A 24,381-nucleotide genomic window follows, 5' to 3' on the forward strand; every position below is an offset into this window, starting at 1 on the left:
TGCTGCAGGAGAGCCATTGGGATGCAATGGAACAGGGCTTTAGATGTGAAGTTAATGTGTTTTTGTTTGAAACCCCCTCCTTTGCCCATTTTCTTTCGAGCCACTCTCACTGCAATGAAATAGAAAAAAAAAATCTATCCACCACAAGAATGATTGGGTGCATTAAATGAGCTTATCAATGTGAACATTCTCTAAATGAATCTGTGAGTAATGAGTCCTCATTTACATACCCAAAGGAGTTGACTATATATAGTATCTGACAAAGGCACACCTCCACACGGAATCGATAAGGGAAGTTCATTTATCACTCCCAAATTGTCCCTCAACAGAATTTATTGACCTTGGTTCCCTAGGTCCCATGCTGGCTGATAAAAATGAATACATTTGTAATTGCTTTGGATCTGGTTAAAAAGAGAGTGTACCACTTCCCCACTTCTGGATTGAGCTTATGGCTTCTCCCCATTCTAGATCAGTCTTTTGGGGAAGAATGAAAAATTAGTTCATACCTAGGATCTAACAGGTTTTAAATTGATCACTCCTGAAATAGGTATGGAAAATGCTTTTAGAATTCACTCAGCAGTGTGTGTGTGTGTGTGTGTGTGTGTGTGCGCACACGCATGCACACGTGAAAATGGTCTATTACAAAATCTTGCAGAAAATTAAAGTTCTGCCAATTACTTTTATAACTGTTGTGTCATCTCAAATAACTTAGGTAAATAATAATTATAATTCCTTGGGGTTTGTGCTTTTCCCTTTAATAAGATGTTCTCTTTCACAGTTTTGCTGAATATATGGCATGTACGTGAGCTGTGAACAAAACCTTCCAGGTTTAGGAAATCCTGTCATGGAGCAGTGAAAATGAATCTGACTAGGAACCATGAGGTTGCAGGTTCAATCCCTGGCCTTGCTCAAGGGGTTAAAGATCTGGCATTGCTGTGAGCTGTGGTGTAGGTTGCAGATGTGGCTCATATTTTGTATTGCTTTGCCTGTGGTGTAGGCTGGTGGCTACAGATCCAACTGGATCCATAGCCTGGGAACCTCTGTATGCCATTGGTATGGCCCCCCAAAAATACAAAAAAAAATTAAAAACCTTCCAGGTTTAAAAATAATAAAATGATGATGATACAATCCGCATTGTTTTTGCAAATAGTTGTAAATGCACCTATATAAAATTTTCTATTATGTTTCTTCAAAAACTACATCAGAAACTTCATGAATTCATTTTACTAGCTATATGATGTTACTTCCAGTAGGTGTGTATCATAATTGCCTTAACCTTTCACCTATTGATAGACATTAAGTAGACTTTGAAAACATTGACCAGGATTTTGTCTTGGAGCCCTGATAAATTCATTTTATGAGCAGCTGTCTTTGTAAATCCAGTAGCTGGTCTCCTAGCCTCTCTAGTCACTTCTGATCATCTGATTAAGGACTGAGGCAGTACATCCACCCAAAAGCTTTGGGGAAATGATGGGCCCCATCTTCTTCTCTTTAATGAGGAGTACATACCCAGATGACGCTTATCTGTTAAATCTTGCTCTAAGGGAATCAATGTATCATAGTGGTTAGAAACATGGGATTGAATGACCTGTCCATCATTTTCATGATGAGTGATCTCTAGCTAATTACTTTTGCTCTTAAGGCTGAGTTCCCAAAGGGTTAAGTGTGAATAATGCCTTTATTGTGGCACTGTTAGGCTGATATAAAGTATATATTACTGCAACTGGCCTATATTATTCACACAGTAAACATTATTAATGAATGATCATTATTATATTATTGCTATTGCTATTGTTGGTATTACCTTCAATGCTCATAGCTTGAAACCACAGATTTTTCACTCATCCTCAAACTTCCTGATTTCCCCCCATTTTTCTTTTTTTTCTTTGGCTGCACTTGAAGCATGTGGAAGTTCCCAGACTGAGATAAAATCCAAGATGCAGCTATGATCTATGTAACAGCTGTGGCAATACTGGATTTTAGACCCACTGTGCTGGGCCAGGGATCAAGCCTGAACCTCAGCAGAGACCCAAGCTACTTCAGAGAAAATGCCAGAGCCTTAAACTGATGTACTACAGTAGGAACTCCTTCCTAAAATTCTTGAATGTTCTTAGGCAGCAAATACTATCTAACTTGAGGACATAGTTAATTAAGGCACAAAATATAGTCAGATGAATGTGGTTTTTGAAGCCAGATAGACATGGAATCAAATCCTAGGGCCCCCACATACTACTGCTATAACATTGGGCAAGTTTTATCATGACCACCCAATGCTGTCATTTCTAAAATGAGGAGCAGAAGGTCTATGTTGAAAAGTTTTGGAAAGAAGTGAATAGTATTTGAAAAGCAAAAATTAGATGCTAAATCAGATTTTATTAAGTGTGACAATTTCTAGCCATAGAGCAGTCATTCAGCCAAATTGGAAAGATTGTACTTTTGTTTTCAGTGTCTACAGCCTTGGATCTTATTCTCCTTGTAATCCCCAACCTGCTTCCATCCTCACTTTGACTGAAGTGGTCCATGTCCTTGCATGGCCATCCAAACCTGGTCCCTAAATATTGAACTCTTTCTAGCCACTCTACCTCCATGAGTTGGCCATAGGGCTCTCTCTCCCAGGAATATTTACTTTTAAACCAAATCTATAGTTGGGATCTCAAAGCTTTTTTCTCTTGCTGAAAGAATCCAGCGGCCTATTGGGGTCGGTGTTTTGGGTAGAGATATGGAAAAGTCAATACTGATCTGAAAATCGCACTATACAGGCATAATTCTGCATGTCCTTTCCAGGAAAAAATGACCAAATAATCTAAAGAATCTTTAAAAATGAGATAGAGCATTCCGTTTCTCATTTTCTACAATCTGTTATAGAATCAGAGTTTGGTCCAAGGTGCTGGAGTCTGTCCAGAAAGCCTTTGGCTTTAGACTAAGCAGCAAACCATCTTTCACCTGTTTCTGGGAGATCTAGTGGTAAAGAATTCATACATACCTTAATTTGATATCAAGTTCTGACATCAGGAGATAGTTGGTTATGTTGCTGTATTCATTGTCATGAATTTTCACCTACTGGCTTAATTTAGTTTAATTTGTTTGTTTGTTTGTTTGTTTTGCTTTTTTATGGCTGCACTCATGGCATATGGATGTTCCCAGGCAAGGGGTGGAATTTGAGCTGCAATGCCAGATCCAAGAAGTATCTGTAAGCTACACCACAGCTCATGGTAATGCTGGATCCTTAACCAGAATTGAATGAGGACAGGGATTGCACCAGAATCCTCATGGATACCGGTCAGGACATTACTGCTGAGACACAATGGAAACTCCTGATAATACATTATTTGTTGTAAACAAAATAATTTTCTAATAAACTTTGATGTTGTACTGAATCTCCACATTCTTTACAAAAGATATAGACCAACAGTGTGTCATATGCATATTGTGGTACATGGAATGATTGGCCAATGTGGAGCTGTTGTATAGCACAGGGAACTCTACCTAAAGTTATGTGATGACCTATGTGGGAAAAGAATCTGAAAAAGAATGGATGTATGTATATGTACAGCTGAATCACATTGTTGTACAGCAGAAATTATCACAATATTGTAGAGCAACTATATGTCAATAAAACTTTTTTAATACTTCAAAAGATAAAAATAAAAAATATATAGAAATTTTAAGAAATAGTTTTATATTAGGAAATAAATCTCTCATGGGCTACATTAGAGACTCTGAAAAGATTAGAATTATTTTTAAAAGTGGTTAAATTTGGCTTTTAGGTTGTACTTCCTTGAATGTGCAAACAAGTGACAGGGGCCTCAGGATTACTAAGATTAAACCTGGGTTTTGAACAAGACCTAATGTAAGTTTTTTAAAGAGGTTGTCATGAAAAATTGAATTGGATGTGACATCTTCTATTTGATTTAAAAATTTATATTGTGTGTGCATGAATCACCTTTGATAGACTCTGGGTGGGTATACAACCAATGATCAAATTGGAAATAATTAAGGAATGTTGAGAGAAGCAGAGGATGCAGGATTCAATAGATCATTACACACAAAATTTTGAAGGGCAAAGAGATTTCTGATGTCAAAGAATTTATTTTGCTTACAGAAAACAAACTCTGGATGAAAATGCTTTGGTCAAAATCCCAGTTTCTCTTCTCACATCATTGACTATGAGACTGCCTGACTCAGCTATCCCATCCAGAAAGTATAGTTAATAACCGTACCTACCTAGCTTATATTCTTAAGATGTTCACATAACTTAATACATTCAAGCTATTAGCACAATATATAAGGACAGCATTTAATAAGCATTAATGTTTAGCATTGTCATTTGCAGAGATTGACACTATACTGAGAAAGAAACTTACACTTTTTCTTCATTTATCCAGCAAAATACAGTAAATGTATGAAAATATGAATGAAGACCTTCCATAAATCAAGAGAACATCTCTATTATACTAGGCTAAACTGAAAACTTTTCTATCCCAAGACATTCCACCACTCTTCCCTTCAACTTTCTCTATTAGTCCCCTCCAACTGATGTACCAGCATGAGGAGGGAGAACCAGAGCCACATGTCTGATTTCCTCCTCCTGGGACTCCCCATTCAGCCAGAGCAGCAGGGCGTGTTGTTTGCCCTCTTCCTGGGCATGTACCTGACCATGGTGCTGGGGAATCTGCTCATCATCCTGCTCATCCAGGTGGACCCTCACCTCCACACCCCCATGTAATTCTTCCTAAGCCACTTGGCCCTCACAGACATCTCCCTTTCATCTGTCACTGTCCCTAAGATGCTGATCAACATACAGACTCTGGATCAATCCGTCCCTTATGCCAGATTCACAGCAGACTTATTGTTTCATACTCTTTGCTGATCTGGACAGTTTCCTGATCACGTCAATGGCCTATGATATGTATGTGGTCATCTGTCACCTTCTGCATTATGCCACCATCATGAGTCAGAGTGTGTGTGTCATGCTGGTGGTTGGGTCCTGGGTCATTGTTTGTGCTTGTGCTCTTTTGCACACCCTTCTTCTAGCCCGACTCTCCTTCTGGCTGACAACACCATCCCCCACTTCTTCTGGGACCTTGCTGCCCTGCTCAGATTGTTCTGCTCAGACACATCACTCAACCAATCAGTAATCTTCACTGCGGGATTAAGAGAATCATGCTTCCATTCTTATGTATCCTGGTTTCTTAAGGCCATATTGGGGCCACTGTCCTCTGGGTTCCCTCTACCAAGGGCATCTGCAAAGCCTTGTCCATGTGTGGATCACATCTCTCAGTAGTGACTCTCTTCTATGGGGAAATTGTTGGTCTATATTTTCTCCCCTCATCCAACACCACTAATGACAGTAACATAATTGCTTCACTGATGTATGCAGTAGTCAGGCCTATGTTGAATCCCTTCATTAACAGTCTGATAGATAAAGACATGAAAGGGGCCTAGAGAAAACTCTGGAGTAAGAAAACCTATTCTTCCAATTGATGCTTAACCTTTCTTTTAAAACATCCCTGTGATTTTATTTCTTCATTTACATGTAAATACAAATTATTGAAAATATAGTTCACTTGTCTTCTTTCTTCAGCTGCCACTCAGAAATCTCTGCTACTCTTATTCTTAAACCTGTTAGTCCTATATGTGTCATAGGACTCAATTTTCCCTTTTCTCAGGAAACAGGGATTTTGAAATACTTTGAGGATGCTATGTCCCCTTGGCTGGTATCATTAAATGGAAGTTGCCAGGGCTAGCCTTCCCCAAAACTTTAAAGTTCTATAAACCCTGTCTGGACTTTCACATCTCCATTTCTGAAGCATTTTCCATTTCAGTAAGAATGTGGCTTCTCCCTGAACCCAGGCACCTAGGCATCAAGGGACCCTGAGTCCTGCCAGAACTTGCAGGGAATACATACTAAATTTTACTCTCCTTACATGAAAATGGATTGCTTTCTTGTCCTTCAGGAATACAGATCACATTTCCTTCCCCCCCCAATTCTTGTAGATATTCAACAACAACAACAAAAAATGTCATCTCCACTGATTCAGGTACTATAAAAGAGCTTATTTTTATTTTTTTAAATTGTTTTTTCTTTTTTAGGGCCACACCCACAGCATATGGAGTTTCCCAGGCTAGGGGTCTAATTGGAGCTACAGCTGCTGGTCTACAACACAGCCACAGCAATGCAGGATACAAGCCATGTCTGCAACATACACTACAGCTCACAGCAATGCTGAATACTTAACCCACTGGTGAGGCCAGATATCAAACCCATAATTTCATGGTTCTACACAGATTCGTTTTTTCCCTGCTATGATGGGAAAGCATGCAATGGTTAATTTTATATGTCAATTTTGCTAGCTATAGCACCCAGATATTTGGTCAAGCACATGTCTAGTTGTTTCCATGAAGCTATCTTTATGGGTGAGATTAACATTGCAATCAGAACACTCTCAATAAAGAAGACTGAGACTTATCCAATCAGTTGAGGACCTTAAGAAAAAGAATGACCTCTCACAAAGAAGAGAAAATTCTGTCAGCAGACTGCCTTCAGACTCAAACTGCATATTTTCCCTGAGTTTCCAGGCTGCCAAACTACCCTGCAGACTATACTTCCCATTTTCCACAATTACATTATGCATCTCTTTAAAATAAACCTCTCTGTCTCCCTTTATTTTTTCTTCTTTTTTGGCTGCCTTGTCGCATATGGAAGTTCCTAGACTAGGGCTCAGATCAGAGCCTTAGTAACCACCTATGCCACTGCTGTGGAAATTCCATCCTTTAACCCAATGCACAGATGCTACCAATCACATAACACCACAATAGGTACACTATAAATCTTCCTTACACACACACACCCTATTGATTCCACTTCTCCGGAGAATCTTTACTAATATACCTACTATGATCTTAAGTGCCCTAAATATCTGGTCCTCTGATATCTCTGAACTAATCACCCACAATCCCTCCCCCACTTAGTTCTGTCCAGGTACAGAGGTTTCATTAATGTAAGTGTTTGTAGGTGCTGATGTCCATGCTTTTGCCCAGGCAGCCACATGGATTACTTCCCTGTCCTCACTAATGTCTTCCCAATGAGCTCTACCTAGACCATATGGTGTGAAGTTATGAAGCCCACCATAGCACACTTGCTCCCCCACCATTCTTTTGACTTTACTTTTTTAGGACTACACACACAGCATAGAGAAATTCCCAGGCTAGGGATCAATTAAGAACTGTAGCTCCCTGCCTATACCACAGCCACAGCAATGTGGGATTTGAGCCACAACTGAGACCTATATTGCAGCTCATGGTAATGCTGGATCCTTAACCCACTAAGCAAGGCCAGAGATCAAATCCATGTCCTCATGGATATTAGTCAGGTTTGTTACAGCTGAGCCACAACGGGAACTCCTTGCTTTCCCCTTTTTATGCCTCCTATATTCACAGATGTTTTTACCTACAAAAACTTAAAAAATATTTATTTCAGGCATAGAAACTCATCTTTAGCCTAGTAAAGAAATGATGACAATTTTAAGATGGGATTAAGGTGGCAGAATAAAAGGACTGGAGCTCAACTTCTTTCATAAAAACAACAAAATTACAACCAAATGCTGAGCAACCTTCAACCAAATGGACTGGAAACTTTCAAAAATATATCCTACTCCAGAAGACAAAGAGGAGGCCACATCAAGAGGTAGGAGGGGTGATTATGTGATATAAGCAACCCCAAACCCCCAGGGAGGAAGTCACACAGACTGGAAAGTAACTGCATCAGAGAGATTCACCTACAGGAGTGAGAGTTCTGAGCACCACATCAAATCCCCATGCCTGCAGATCTGGCATTGGGAGAAAGAGCCCCTGGAGCATCTGTCATTAAAGGGAAGTGGGACTTGTGTGCAGGAGCTCTATAGGACTGGGGGAAATGGAGACTCCATTCTTGAAAGGCATACACAGACTTTGATGTGCACTGGATCCCAGGGCAAAGCAAAGTCTCCATAGGTATCTGGGTTGGACCTGAGTGCACTTCTGGAAAAACAGGGGCTGGCTGTGCCTTGTTGTAGGGAAAAGGCATTGAAGGAAAAACCCTTGGGAATTTTCATCAGTGTTTGTTTCTTTGAAGGTGTCCATTTTGGGAAAATCTGGCCCCACCCATAAGCACTGAGAATCTCCAGGGCAAACAATAATCCAGGTGGGATCACAGCCACACCCACCAGTAAATAGGCTGCCTAAAGATCACTACAGACAGAGCAGCCTCTAATTTCACCCAAAGACAAACCCCCACCCACCAGTGGGATAGGTATCAGTCCCAGGTACCATCAGGCAGGCACCAGTACCTACCATCGGGAAGCCTACAGCAATATCCCATACCACCTTCAGCCACAAGGGGGGCAGACACCAGAAGTAAGAGAGGATACAACTCTATTGTCTGCAAAAAGTCACCACACCTAAAACTGATAAAAATGAAAAGACAGAGAACTATAACTCAGATAAGGGAGAAAGAAAAAAAAACAGAAAAACAGGTAAGTGATCAGGAGACACTTGGCCTCCAGGAAAAAGACTTGAGACTGTTGCTGCTGAAGATGATGCAAGACATTGAAAATAAACTGGAGGCAAAGACTGATCATGTACAAGAAACACTGAGCAAAGAAATACAAGATTTAAAACTTAAGCAAGAAGAGGTGCAAAATACAATAACTGAAATAAAAAATTCATTAGAAGCAGCCAACAACAGAATACAGGAGGCAGAAGAATGAATAAACGAGGTGGAAGACAGACTAGTGGAAATCACTGATGCAGAACAGAAAAGAGAAAAAGAAAGATTTAAAAGAAATGAAGAGTGTCTCAGAAAACTCTGGGACAAAATTAAACACACCAACATCCGTGTTACTGGCAAGCCAGAAGGAGAAGAGAGTGAGAAAAGGACAGAAAAATTATTTGAAGAGCTAATAGCTGAAAACATTCCTAACATGGGAAAGGAATCACTCACTCAAATCCAGGAAGCACAACGAGTACCATATAAAATAAACCAAAGGAGGAATGCTCTGAGACACATACTAATCAAACTGACCAAAATTAAAGACAAAGAGAAAATATTGTAAGCAGCTAGGGAAAAGAAACAAATAACATACAAGGGAACCCCATTAAGGTTATCAGCAGATTTTTCAGCAGAAACTCTACAGGCCAGGAGGGAGTGTCACATATATTTAAAGTAATGAAAGGAAAATACCTCCCACCAAGATTACTTTACCCAGCAAGGATTTCATTCAGATTCAAAGGAGAAATCAAAAGCTTCACAGACAAGCAAAAGTTAAGAGAATTCAGCAAAGCTAAACCAGCTTTATGGCAAATACTAAAGGAACTTCTCTAGGAAGAAAAGAAAAGGCTGCATCAGAAACAAAAATACAAGTGACAAGGCTCACCATTAAAGACATTTATACTGTAAAGATATGAAATCATCTATGCACAATTATGCTACCAAATCATTTTATTCCCAATACTGCTTCTTCAAAATAACTTTTTCACTTTAATTTTTAAAAGTTTGATATTTCCAATGATAATCTAGTAAAGGGAATTTGCAAATTTTGTTGGGGTGATAGAGATAAGCCTTCCTGATGCACAAAGCAGGTGCCTCAAACATAAAACCTCCATTTGAGTGAGGTTCCATGACTGGTAGGAAATAGAAGCAAATTCCTCTGTAAATAGAGCAGCAAGAATAACTCTTGGGAGAGGGGTGTCACGCTTCAGAATGAGAGTTTATGGCCAGTAAGAACCCCAAAGTCCTTTTTTTCCTTTTTTACACATCTTGGAATCTTGTACTATTTTATCCAAAGCCACTTAACTCCAGACACAGAGAACATAACCCACCCAAAGCATGGGAGGGGTGTGTGTGAAGTCTATTTGCTAATGATCACATTTTATGACTTTCCAGAGAGAAAAAGAACAATTTAAAAACTGAAACCTGTAGATACCACCTTAACCCAGTGATCAAAGTTACCATCCCAGGTAATTAAACAACCTGACATCATGGCCTCCTGATAGGATACACTGAGAAGGAACCAATATCCCTTCCATGAGATTCCTGCCCCAAATGTATAACCTGAGTTTAATCATGAGGAAACAGCCAAGTGGCTCAAACTGAAGAGCAATGTTGAAAAAAAATTGGGCTGTGCTCTTTAACAATGTCAAGTTCATAAAGAAAGGCTTAAGAACCATTCCAACTTAATGGGGAGTAAGGAGGCAAGGCAACTAAATGCAATATGGGACCCAGAGATGGATCATAGATGAAGAAAAAATGCTACACAGGATCTCATTGGGACAATAGGCAAAACTGCACACAGCCTATAAATTAAGTAACAATATTGTTTCAAAGATAACATTCTGATTTTCATAATTGTACTGTGGTTGTGCAAAAGAATATCTTCAGTCTTAGGGATAAAGCGTCATGATGTCTTCAACTCACTCTCAAGTGGTTCTGGGAAAATTTTGTGTGTGTGTGTGTGTGTGTGTGTGTGTGTGTGTGTGTGTGTATGGAGACTGTGTGAGAATGAGTGGGGGATGGGAATGATGAAGCAAGTATGGCTAAATGCTAACAGGCTGAAAGGTGTGCAAGAGTTCTTTGCTCTAGTCTTGTAGTTCCTCTGTAGGGTTGAAACAACTTCAAAATAAAAAAGCTTTAAAAATTTAAAATAAAGGAATGTGCTTGAGGAATCAGTAAAAATTATTAATTGTATTATATCTGGGTATTTAGATACTTGTCTTTCTGTAAGATGTAATGGTAAGTACACATAAAGAATGTCTGGGTATTATACCCAAAACTTATGTAACACTCTAAATCAACCATGCCTCAGTAAAAAAAAAAGTAAATAAAATAAAATAAAAAATAATTACTGTGTACTAAAAAAAAAGAAATGATGACAATATTAAAAATAAGTAAAATTTCTGGTGTCTTGGAAGGTTAAAACCATCTGTGAAAAAAAGGAGCATTATGAGCTGGATTCAGACTGTTGCAATATAAACTCTATATGGGGATACATTTTTTTAAACATGTATTCTCAGAATACAGAAAATTGCCTGGCACATAGTAGTCATGCAATAGATATTTTATAGTGCATAAATTTTTTTTTTTTTTTTGTCTTTTTGCCATTTCTTGGGCCGCTCTCGCGGCATATGGAGGTTCCCAGGCTAGGGGTCTAATCGGAGCTGTAGCCACTGACCTACGCCAGAGCCACAGCAACGCAGGATCCGAGCCGCGTCTGCGACCTACACCACAGCTCACGGCAACGCCGGATCTTTAACCCACTGAGCAAGGGCAGGGACCGAACCCGCAACCTCATGGTTCCTAGTCGGATTCGTTAACCACTGCGCCACCACGGGAGCTCCAATATAGTGCATAAATTTTAAATGCATGCATTTAGCTTTTTCATACTAGAAGTGATATCTCTGGAGAAAAGACCACACCCATTTCCAATACCAAAATTAATCCAATAGCTGTGGACTATTCTTAACACAAACATCCAAATTAGGCAGAAAAGTCTGTCATCCTGGAATGGGGAAATTTGGTAATTGATTGACTACTCTGTGCTCCCCTTTTGTCAAAAGCACAATCCAATTAAAGTTTATTTAGGTTTAGCAAATGAACAAAAGTTCTTTGTTAACTTGATACTGCATTAAGATAAGATTTTTGGTCTTTACTAAAACTAAACATTAGAATCTTAACTGAATGTTTGTAGCTTTGGAAGGTGAGAAGCTGAGATATGTAAGCAAACTAAATGCATATCAATGGATGAATGATAGAGAAGATGTGGTACATATATTTAATAGAACACTATTTGTCCATGTAAAGAATGAAATAATGCCATTTGTGGCAACATGGATGGACCTAGAGATTATCATACTAAGTGAAGTAAATCAGATAGAGAAAAACATATATAATGTGATATTGCTTATACATGGTATCTAAAAAAAGATAAAATGAATTTATACACAAAACAGATAGACCCACAGATGTAGAAAAACAAACATCAGGGAAAAGATGAAAGAGGGGAGGTACAATTAAGAGTTTCGGCTTCATATACACACTGCAACACATAAAATAGAAAAATAACAAGGACCAATTGTATAGTATAGGGAACTATTCTGAATATATTGTAATAACTATAGGGGAAAACAAACTGAAATATATACATATTATATATATATATATATATATTATATTATATTATATATAAAATTTAATCACTTTGCTCTACAACTGAAACCAACACAACATTATAAATCAGGTATAATTGAAATTAATTAATTAAAAAATTAAAAACCCATCCCCAATAGAATGATCATAATAAAACTTAAAGTATATACTTACTTCAAAAAATCTGTAAAAAAGCCAAATGTAATAATAATACAAAACATTGAAAAAACAAAATGTAAACATACACACACACAGACAAAGCAGTTTGGTGCTTTAAAAACCACATGTTGAATGTGTATTGTGGATGTCATATTTAGGGTTATGGAAGATTAAATGGGCAAGATGTATTACCAAAGGGAAAGAGATTGACCCAATAACAATGACCATTTAAAGGACAGTTAGAAAAGTGCTAGAGACATGGGTGGTCAACACAAAACTTGTTAAGGTATTTCTAACAAGGTCATTGAATAAATAAGAACATGGTTACATGATCCTTACTTCACTAAAAGGTTAATGTTTCTGAAAAGAATCCCTAGGGCCAATGCCATGTTTCTGCTTCTCAGGCTGTAGATGAAAGGGTTCAGCATGTGGGTGACCACTGTGTACATTATGGAAGCAATGATATCTTTGTCATTGGACGGAGATGATGAGGAGGAAAATTACACTGTCATCACTGTCCCATAGAATAGAGACACCACTGAGAGGTGGGAGCCACAGGTGGACAAAGCTTTGCCTTTAGTAGAGGGGACCCTTAAGATGGAGACCCCAATGCAGACATAAGATACAAGGACACCACTCAAAGGAAAAATGACAACTTCGGGCCCCAGACTAAATATGACCAGCTCATTGAGGGATGTGTCTGAGCAATAGAGTTTTATCAGAGCAGATAGGTCACAGAAGAAGTGGGGGATGATGTCATCAGCACAGAAGGATAGTTGAGCCAGGTGGGTGTGTGGGTCAGCACACTGGCACAGGAGAGGAGCCAGGACCCAGCCAACAGACACAGACACATCTCCTCCCTCATGATGATGGTGTAGCATAAAGGGTGACAAATGGCCACATACCTGTCATAGGCCATCTCTGGAAGAAGTTTATCAGTGCAAGCAAAAAAACATGGAAAAATATGTCTGTGTTACACACACTGCATAGGGAATGGATTGATCCTGAGTCTGCATCTTCATCAACATCTTAGGGACAGTGACAGAGGAAAAGGAAATGTCAGAGAAGGCCAGGTGGCTGAGGAAGAAGTACATGGGGGTGTGGAGGCAAGGGTCCTGCCTGATGAGCAGGATGGTGAGCAGGTTCCCCAGCACTGTGGTCAGGTACATGCCCAGAAAATGGGAAAAAAAAATCACACACCCTGATGCTCTGGCTGGATGGGGAGCCCCTGGAGGAGGAATTTGGACATGCTGCTCTGGTTCTCCCTCCTCATACTCCTCTCCTGTCTGCTGGCATGTATACAGTGAGAGAAGCATATCCATCGCATCATGATTCATAGCAGCCAGATAAAAAGGAAGCTTTTTAACTGTTGAATATGCCAAGGTCTGTCTGCATTGCTATGACCCTAAAAATATCCTTTAAATTGTATGGTATCAACAAGGGAAATGAGAGAACTTACTATCAGATAAGTGTGGCTACAGAAAAGAAATTGGCTCTGTGGCAATATTTCATCATCTAGGCAAGAGTCAGCCTCTTAGTCATCATTTGCAGCTATGTATAATTGGTAAAAAAAAAATGAACTAGAAGAGGGATATAAAATTAAATCTGCATTATTTACATTTTTTCCTGTGCATTTAGGAACAAACATAAGTCTTTACCTTCAAACTGTTAAATATTGAAGTTTTGAAATCCAAAATCCATTAGCAAGTTGTATTCAGAGGAAGTTTCAATGACATATAGTCAAATCAAAGTGGATCAAAAATAAAAAGTCAAAGCATACATTATATACAAAGGTTGAAGAAAAAAGATGCATACCTGTTGCTTGGACTTAAAGAGTCCTGGAGCTCAGTCTTGAAATATAACTGCTTAAAAAACTAAAAATATTACTGCCAGTTATACATATTTTTACTAGTACTCATGTTTATCATTCTCCTACCTCTTCTGAATCCATGACCTATCTATCCAATATCATAGGATAGAATGTGTTGGAAGATAATATGAGAAAAAGAATGTAAATATATATTTATGACTGGGTCGATTCACTGTCCAGCAGAAATTGACACAACAATGTAAATAAACTATACACTAACAAAAATAAAATTGTATATTTACTTACATATATAAATACATACACACAAAAAATTTTCATGACCACACCAACATGCATAATCTAAAATGAAAAGAGATAATATTAAGAAAATTCAAAGTGTGAGGCCAAGAATGTCTCCTCTATCCATCTTAAATAACTTGGAATAAGAATTGGCTTAAGGAAGAGCTCACAGAAGTGCTCTGGATCTGTGTCCACACACACGTGTGCATGCACACACACATATACATACATGCTTCTAGTAAAAGATATGCTGTTCTGCTCCAAAATTTATGCTCAAGTGATCTAGCTGCCAGTAGCATGGACTGGTTTCTCACCTTTTCTGTAGGACACCCTGAGACCAGATGAATCCACAACTTCTGAGTTCCTGAATCTCTCATTAGCATCAGAGAGAAAAGCCATGATCCTGGAGCTTAATCCTCATTTAGTTCCCCACCTTCAGAAATGGAGATGTGAAGACGATGCTCTACCCACCAGGGAAGGACACGAGGGCACAGGGAACTTGGTAAGAGACATGCATTAAACCTGTGTTAGGGAGATTGGGCTTATCAGACAAAATTTAGAATAGATTTACAAGGAGATCCTGCTGAATAGCATTGAGAACTATGTCTAGATACTCATGTTGCAACAGAAGAAAGGGTGGGGGAAAAATGTAATTGTAATGTATACATGTAAGGATAACCTGACCCCCTTGCTGTACAGTGGGAAAATAAAAAAATAAAAATAAAAAAAATAAAAATAAAAATAAAAAATAAAATTAAAAAAAATAAAATAATTCAAAAAAAAAAAAAAAAAAAAAAAAACCTGTGTTAATGGCTCGGTTTTCTCCTCCTGCCTCCAGGACACATGCCCTAGTGAACTGGTCCCTAAACTAGGATGTTCTGTAGAATTGCCTGGGAAGCTTGTTAAAGATGTGACCCCAGCTCCACACCCAGTGATGTACATTCATGAGACCTGGGGCCAGGTGATTCTCAGGCAGATGGTTCTCAGGGCAAACTGTGAGGCAAAACTGTCTTTAGGAAGAACATCAGGGAGATGCCCTATATGTGGGTGCCCAGAAAGATATGTGGGGACATCTCCTACCTGGCCCATCCTACCAGATTCATGTTTCCCCTGACAGGTTATAGCCTGGGATGTGAAGAGGAATTTTTCTCCCCAGGGGATATTCCTGTTTGATTTGCTGATTTTAAAATCAATTCTGCTTCATGATGGAAATCCAAATAAAACAGGCAATGAAAACAAAGGAAAAAATCAAAATACTCCACCTTTCCATTGTTCATTTTTTTATCTTTCTACAATGAGTTTTATATGGAAAAGTTTAGATTTACATAAATCCATTTTATTTTACATCTTATTTTCTAGCTTTATTTTTCTATGATAATTTAATATTTGCATTTCTATTTCTATTCATGTGCATACATTGAACACATAAAATAGCCCTACATCAATTTACATAAAATTTTTAATTTTTAGCTGAACATTTGGGGAATGAACACTTTCATTGTGAAATTTTATTAAAGACTATACTATGCCTTGAAATCTCTTTTGTCAGTTATCTAATGAAGGGTACTTGAACATTCCCCAATGTACTCACTTTTATTTTCATTTTCATTAGACTAATGGATTTACACTGTTGTGTCAATTTCTGCTGTAAAGCATAGTGATCTCTCTCTCTCTCTCTCTCTCTCTCTCTCTCTCTCTCTATATATATATATATATATATATATATATATATTACTATATATATATATATTATTTTTCTCAAGCTATATTTATCATGTTTTTAAAATTATGCCTAATGGAGTTCATTGTAAAAGTTCCTAATTGCCTTTGGATTGCTCTGATTTTATTTTTAATGATTTTTAGTGGACTATAGCTGACTTACAATATTGTTTTAGTTTTAGGTGTGCAGCAAAGTGAATCAGTCATATATGTGTGTATATATATATATATATACACACACACACACACACACACACATATATACACACATAGACATACCTATATATATACATATATCAGTTTTTCCCCCTATAAATTATTAAAAACTGTTGATAACATTTTGCTGTGTATACAGTGGGTTCTCATGAATCATCTATTTTATACAGTAGTGTGTATATGTTATCCCCACCCTTCAGATTCTTCCCTCCCCACAATGGTTCCACCTATGGAATGAATCTTATGGTTCCACCTATGGTAACCATAAGATTCATTTTGAATTCTGAGTTTCTTTCTGTTTTATAAATAAGTTCTTTTGTATCATTTTATTAGAATTCATATGCAGGTGATATCACATGATATCTTTCCTTCTCTGTCTCCATGATTTTACTCAGGATGATAATCTCTAGGATCCACCCATGTTTCTGCATAAGGCATTATTTCAATTTTTTATAGCTGAATAATAGGGAAGATGTGGTACATGGTGCTTGCTCCTTTGAAAAAAGAACCTAACTTTGAAAAGATCCAGGAAAATACATAATGAATGGAAATCTAGGGTGAACCCCATGGAAAGAGCAACAAAGCCATATTATCTTAATTCACCTGTGGGATCACCTAAGTCAGAGCTTATGGAATGAGCTAAATGAATGATTAAGGAAAGTTGTTATCATAAATTCTGCACATGTATCAAATACCAAACTCCTTCAAAACATTTTGATTCCCATCTTCACATTCCAAACAGACTAGAATTGGGAACATCAGCACAGCCTTAAATATTACACCAAATGCTAGTTATATACTATTTAATCTTATATTTATGTATAAAATTTGTAAACTTCTTGCATTTAGCATAGGGCAGACACACATACAAATACAAAATCAAAATTTGAGAAGACTGCAGAAAAAAATCTTGAGTCTAAAAAATAAGATATATACCCAAGAAGAAAATAATAGAGATAAAATTAGTAATACAAGAGTTCCTGTCATGGCTTAGCAGGAATGAACCTACCTCATATCCATGAAGGTGTGGGTTTGATTCTTGGCATCATACAGTGGATTAAGGATCCCACATTGTCCCAAGCTCTAGTGTAGATTACAGATGTGTCTGGGCTCCTGCATTGTTGTGGTTGTGGTATAGACCAGCAGTTGCAGCTCTGATTTGACCCCCAGCCTGGGAACACATGTGCCTCAGGTGCAGCCCTAAAAGCAGGAAAAAAAAATACAAACCAAATTAATCTAAACAAAGGCAGGAAAAGAGGGAAAGAAATCAAATTAAAACAATCTAAATCTATTTGAAATATATGAGTTTAACATGGTACTATGAAACAAGGTGAATGAAAAAAGCCAAAAATCAATGGTATGTCTATTTCCTCACAGTGAGCATTGTGAACTGAGAATTCTCATATAATATTATAGCTGTAGAAAAACCAAAACATACACATGGATAAATTTATCAAAACACATGCAAAACAAGTTGATAACAACCATGAAACATTACTGGGTGAAATTAAAGAGGACATAAATAAAAGACATATATTTCACCCATAGATTGGATAATTCAATGAAATTAGATAGGTAGCTCTCCCCAAAATTGACCTATAGATTCAAGATAATCAAAGTCATAATAGCAGCAGCCTATTTTTGAAGTTAAGTCTTAATTTTATATAGAAGTGAAAAGGAAACAAAATAGACAAAATAACGTAAAAATTCAAAATAAACCAGCAGACTTATTTTACCAAATTTCAAAACTGTTTCTTAATCCATAGAAAGGGAAAAAAACAATAATCTCATGAGGATCAGAATTTAGATAAAGGAATAATTTGAATAGGGTGAATGATTTTGAAACAGATCTATATCTATATCTATATGCTCAAATACTATTTTACAAATGCACCAAGGCAATTAAATGTGGAAAGGATATTGTTTCAATAAATGGGGTTAGCATGATTCAATATCAATATGCCTTAAGTGAACATAGAGTCTTGTGTTGTACCACATGCAAAACATATAACTAGAAATGGGTCAAATTGTCTAGAACTATAATGAGAAAACTATTTTGAAGAGAATATTGGATACAATCTTGGAAAGCTTGGGGTATCAAAATTTACTGAATAGGACAAAAATTCATTAAATTTTTAAAGAAAAAAATAATAATTTGGATTTCATGAAAATAAGATGCACTTAGGCTTCAAAAGAAACTCTTAATAGAATAAAACAACTAGCTTCAGACTGACAGAAAATATTTATAAAACATATTTCTGATAAATTGTGAATCCAGTACACCTAGAGGAGACAAGGAAGCCAATTCTTTTTTAAAACTAGGGGTAAAAGATTTGAAAATATATTTCAGAAAAGAAGATAGAAGATCAGTCTGTAGAAAGATACCTAACATCCTTAGTCATTAGATAAATGGAAATGAAAACTATAGAAAGTAAACCCACTAGAATGGCTGAAATCAGTTGACTGGCAATACCAGAGGCAGTGAGGAATTAGAAATTGGAACTCTCATATGTGGTTGGCAGTAACATACAATATAGAACCTTGCTGGGAAATTGTTGGTCAGTTTCTAATAAAGTTCAACATACACTTGACCCAGCAATTCCATTCCTGGGTAATTAGGCAAAATAAATAAAAACCTTCTTCCCACAAAGATTTGGATGCAGAGCTATAAACATGAACGTATATATGAGACAAAAGTTATATTGACACACAGGAAGGGAAAGCTAATATTCATTATTCTTGGTCAAGGTCATATTAAGCCAAATTTAGAATTGCATTTGTTTCAAATCAAACATATTTATGGTGTTTGGGAATGTTTTCAACTAGCACAGAAGAAGAAAGTGATACTGAGAGGAGTGAAAGGAATTGCCTGAGGCCACACACTCTGGCAGGTACAGCCTGTGATTGTGATCTGTTTTCCAAAATACTCTTCTCTTAAACTACGTGGTGCTGAGCCACAGAAGCAGTTTAGATCATATTCATCTTTAACTAAGTATAGCCTGAAGAAGGAAAACTATGCCATTTTTCAATAGATGTAGAAGAAAGAGATTATTACTTAGACTCATAACATAAAACTTGTATCATGAAGCTGAGTAGAAATTATTTTCACAGAGATTCAGAATGAAGATGTTAAATAAGACAGACACCAAATTCAATGGGGGAAACAGAAGTCTCCAGGTCATGTGTTCTTTTTTTGTTTTTCTCAATCTGAGTATGTACTGAGCAGGCATTTTCTTCAAACTCATGCATGCAGTCAGAACACCCCAGAGATGACTAGTCTGTGAGTGAACTGCTGAGTGTAGAGAACAGCAGTGTCTTAGAGTGATCATTGTTTCTAAAATCCAGAAGAAGCCTTGAGTCCCTAAGTGGAGGAGCTGAACTCATAGCTGTGGATGGTTTCTTGGAGAAATACAGGCTGCTCTACAGTTTCTTCTTCTGAGTCACCATCATCACCACAAGCAACCCAAAACAGGGAAAGAACACTGAATATCAAGTGAGAAGAGGAAAATAAATAATTTACAAAGTCCCAGCTCTGACACCTTTCTATGCCACAGGATCCTGCTCAGCCTGGAGCTTCCACCCATCCATAGGGACACACATTTCCTCCTCCCAACCCCTAGCAACCACCATCCTATCTTCTGCTCAATGAATTGGTTATTTCAGTTTCCCCATAAAAGTGAGATCATGCAGTATTTGTCTTGTTTTGACTTATTTCGCTAGCATAATGGACAATGTTCAAATCAGTTCTTCTGAGGTATAATATACATACAGCACAGTGACTATAGTGAACCAGACTGTATTGTACACTTTATATTTAATCCAATAGTACGGTGGGTCTTAAGTTCTCTCACACCACACACAAATAAATTAAAATGGTAACTAAGTGGAGAGGAAGAATATATTAATTCACTGGATTATGGAGGTTATTTCACAATCTACACATTTCAAAATAACAATCTGAATACTTTAAATAAATACTACATTTATAGAACAATTTTACCTCAATAAAGTTGTTTTATAACAAACTAATAAATTCCCATGGTATAAGAAGAGAGACATAAGTACTCCCGTGTATGTAATTTCTTAATGTTGTAGACAAGAGCAGTAATCAATAAGGTCAACTCAAAATTCACAATTTATACTAATGAGTTGTTAGAAAAAGAAAGAATGAATGTACCAAATTGCAATTCAAATCACCAAATATTTACTGAGTACTCATTCCAGGCTGGGCTCAAGATTAGACATGTAGGATATGGGATAATGTGACTACATGTGTCTGTTATAAAGATGAGCAAATGTCATTGAGACAAGACTGCTGCCTTGTAGAAGAGTTTCTTCAGGGCTCCCTTCATGTCCCATTTCTCAGGCTGTAAATGAAAGGGTTCAGCAATGGGGTGACCATTGTGTATATCACAGAGGCAATTATTTCCTTGTCACTGGAGGTGCTGGTGAAAGGAATAAAATAAAGCCCAATAATGGTTCCATAATAGAGAGAAACCACAGAGAAGTGGGAGCCACATGTGGACAAGGCTTTTCAGATGCCCTTGGTGGAAGAAATCTTCAGGATGGTAGCCCAGATGTGTGGCCATATGAGACCAAGATGCATATTAGTGGGAGGATGAAGACTGCCAGTCCTACTGTGAATATGACCAGCTCAATGAAGGACATGTCTGAGAAGAAGAGCTTGAGCAGGGCACTAAGGTCACAGAAGAAGTGGGAGATGGCACTGTCAGCAGAAAAGGACAGCTGGGCCAGGAGGAGGGCATGACAAAGGGCACTAGCCCTGGAGAGAAATCCAACATGCTGTTACTGTGGGGCACACAGTCCCTCTCTCATGATGGTGTAGTGGAGAGAGTGACAGATGGCCATGTGCATGTCATAGGCCATTGAGATGAGAAGGAAATCATCCAGAACAGGAAAAAATATGAATAAATACATCTGTGCTATGCACCTGGCATAGAGGATGTATTTATACTCAGTGTGCATGTCCATCAGCATTTTTGGGACAGTGACAGATGAAAAGGAGATGCCCATAAGGGCCAAGTGGCTGAGGAAGAAGTAGTTTGGGGTGTAGAGGCAAGTGTCCAGCCTGATGAGCAAGATGATGAGCAGGCTCTCCAGCACCATTGTCAGGTACATGCCCAGGAACAGGGCAAAGATGTTCCTGCTGCTTTGGCTGGAAGTGGAGCCCCAGGAGGAGGAATTCAGACATGCTGCTCTGGTTCTCCCTCCTCATGCTGTTCTTGCCTTTGCTGGGAATTGGGAAAAGTGGGAAATGTTGATGAACATGCCATAACATTAGAGTCATGTCCTTTGTACAATGAAAAGTCTTAAGTTTGGCTACCTTTCCCTTTATTTCTGTTAATTGCTGGTGAATGAATCAGTCTTTTCAATTCTGGCTTTAATAATACATCAAATCCTCACATTAACCAAGTCTTCTCCATATGAAACCAATGGAGCAAGTGCTTTCTCCCATATGGAGAAATAATTATAGAGCAAGTGCTTTCTCCCATATGGAGTACTTAGGAGTCAACAAGAACTGAGAAGTTCAAGTTTATATCTTTACATCAAGTCAGGTTCACACATCTGTCATTTGTTAAGATGAAACTGAAAAAAGCACCAGGGAAGTTGTATCAATCATTCATTTCCTCTTAAAAAAATGAAACTCCTTACATTGTGGAGAATTACTAAAGCTATGTCATGAGCTTTTAGTGTAGTTCACTGCATCCTATCTGTTTTGAGTCACTTAAAATGCCCTATTATCAAAAATGTCCAATCCACGCTTCCAAACAAATATCAAGTTTGGAAGTTCCAGTCATTGTTCCAAGTGTTTTACTCACACTTTCAAATTAAATGTTCCCTGTTTCTCTAATAAATATTCTTACACACATTTTAACCAGAAGAAAACAAAAGCATACATTATTTAAATGTGCAACGATACACACAATTAAGTGCAACACGTGGAATCACAACACAATTCTGTCTCACCAAGATTCATGCTCTTAACCACTCAGCATGGAAATTACACTCAGTAGTTAAAATATCCAGAGAAGCTCTATCATGTCAGCTGCCTCCCTCCAAAGTATTACTAACTCTCTCTAAAATAATTTATGACTCCTATTTATATATCATACAAAGGATATTCAAATGCTTTAACCACTCAAAACAATAATTATATTTTCAGACTGCTTGGTACACCAGGCAAATATTATGTCTTCATTTGATAAATGTGGAAAGTGTAGCTAAGAGATAAATTACTTACCTCAGGTGACCTGGCATTTTGATGGTCGATTCTGGGTTAATATATAGTGGGAGGGGGCCAAGCCCTCATAGATCAAAGGGAAGGTGAGGTGCAGCGCTGCCAGCATCTGTGGGTGCATGCATAGTTCTGTAGCAATGTAGCATAAACTGTATCCATGAGTGCAGGCACATCTATAGTTGTCTGCCCAAAATTTATAGTCTACATGACAAGGGGGACAAAGAAACTTAGATGCTGTGGGAAAAAAAGTGGGGTATATAAGGTGGGTCCCCACTGAATTTGGGGCTCAGTCTCTGGACACTAATCCTCTGAGCCAGTGCCTGCATGAATAAACGCTGCTTCCTGGTTAAAAAAAAATCCTTGCTGTCTAGTTTCTCTGTTATGTAAGCCCTGCTAACATATTATTGGGGTTCATCCAGGATTCAGATACAGTGATTTTACCTCCCTTGTCACCAGGGTATAATCTCTGAGATGCCAGGAGAGGTGACCTCCCATGGTGCCAGAGGACTGATTGACCCAGAGGGTCTAGCACTCCCAACATATCAGGGTGAGGACCCTGGGACTATGACAGAACCTGGTGAGGTCCAAAAACCTGCCTAGGGAGCACAGCCCCTCAGACTGGTAAGAACTTGGGTTCACTTTAGAGGCCTGTCCATAACAGGCCAAAGGGGAGCCTGATCACCTTCCAGAATTGCCCTAGTAGTCTCACAGGAGTTGTCCTAGAGGAGGCAAGAGAGGAAACCACACCTCTAAGGTGCTGGGTGGGAGGTTGGAGATGTCTTGTGAATGAGAGTAAATGTGAGTGACTGAGATGGACATTGGGAGAGTTCTGACTCAACAAGAAGGCCAAAGCAAGTGCTGAGTTCCAATCCATGGGTCTATGGTGACCTCATATAGCTTAAGATAACTCTCTTCAGAGAGGTCCTGATTCAGGGTTTATACAATCGCACCAATACTAAGAGGTGCCTGAAATATCTCTGTGAGGGGAGCAGCTGGAGACAGATGAAGAGTTTGTTTACTTCTTCCCTTTTCTCCTCCCTCCCCCCTTCATGTTGTGGGTGGAATGGAAACCAAAGTAAAGAAACCCCCTTGGAGTGCATGGTAAAGAATCTTCAGAAGGGATATTCAGGAAATTATGGTAAAAACTGTCTCCTGGAAAATTCCAGACATTCTGTGAAATAGATTGGCCTGCTTTTGGGCATTGGTCACTAGATAGAGAACTGGTTAGTAGGGTGTTTAGGATTGTTGCAGGTGACCCAGGGGAACAAGACCAACTCTTTATTGACTGCTGTCAAGACACAGTCTTTTCCCCATCACCTAGTCTGAGAGCCTGTCTGGAAGAGAATTGAAATGTCGTGTTAGCTCAAATAATGGCTTCTTTAAAGTGCTGAATGTAACTCAAGAAGCCTCATTTATCTGGGGGAACTGAGGAAATCCCCCCACCTTATGCACCATTTTACCCTCCACTGCTTCCTGTGCTCCCAGCTCCCAACAGCCCATACAGGAGCAATGTCTCCCCAAGTGGCTCAACCCCCAGCAACCCCTCCCTTGACTAACCCTTGACATCACCAGTAGATGCCTCTCCTGAGCTGCCAGTGTTAATCCCTTATACACTAGTGGGAAAGCAACCAAAAAGTCAGGCCAACTGGGACAGTAAATGCACAGGTTGATGCCCAGAGCCAGCTCCCTGAGAAAAGAAGAAAATCCCCAAATGGGACCCTAATAAAGCCTGGAGAT

The 24,381-nt window shown here is 38.4% G+C and overlaps 1 pseudogene; it reads left to right on the forward strand.

The window, feature by feature from the left end:
• Positions 4,353-24,381, forward strand: part of LOC110259681 — a 38,603-nt pseudogene continuing 18,574 nt past the window's right edge.

This window comes from Sus scrofa, chromosome 1 (genome assembly GCF_000003025.6).
Source record: "Sus scrofa isolate TJ Tabasco breed Duroc chromosome 1, Sscrofa11.1, whole genome shotgun sequence".
Lineage (NCBI taxonomy): Eukaryota > Metazoa > Chordata > Mammalia > Artiodactyla > Suidae > Sus > Sus scrofa.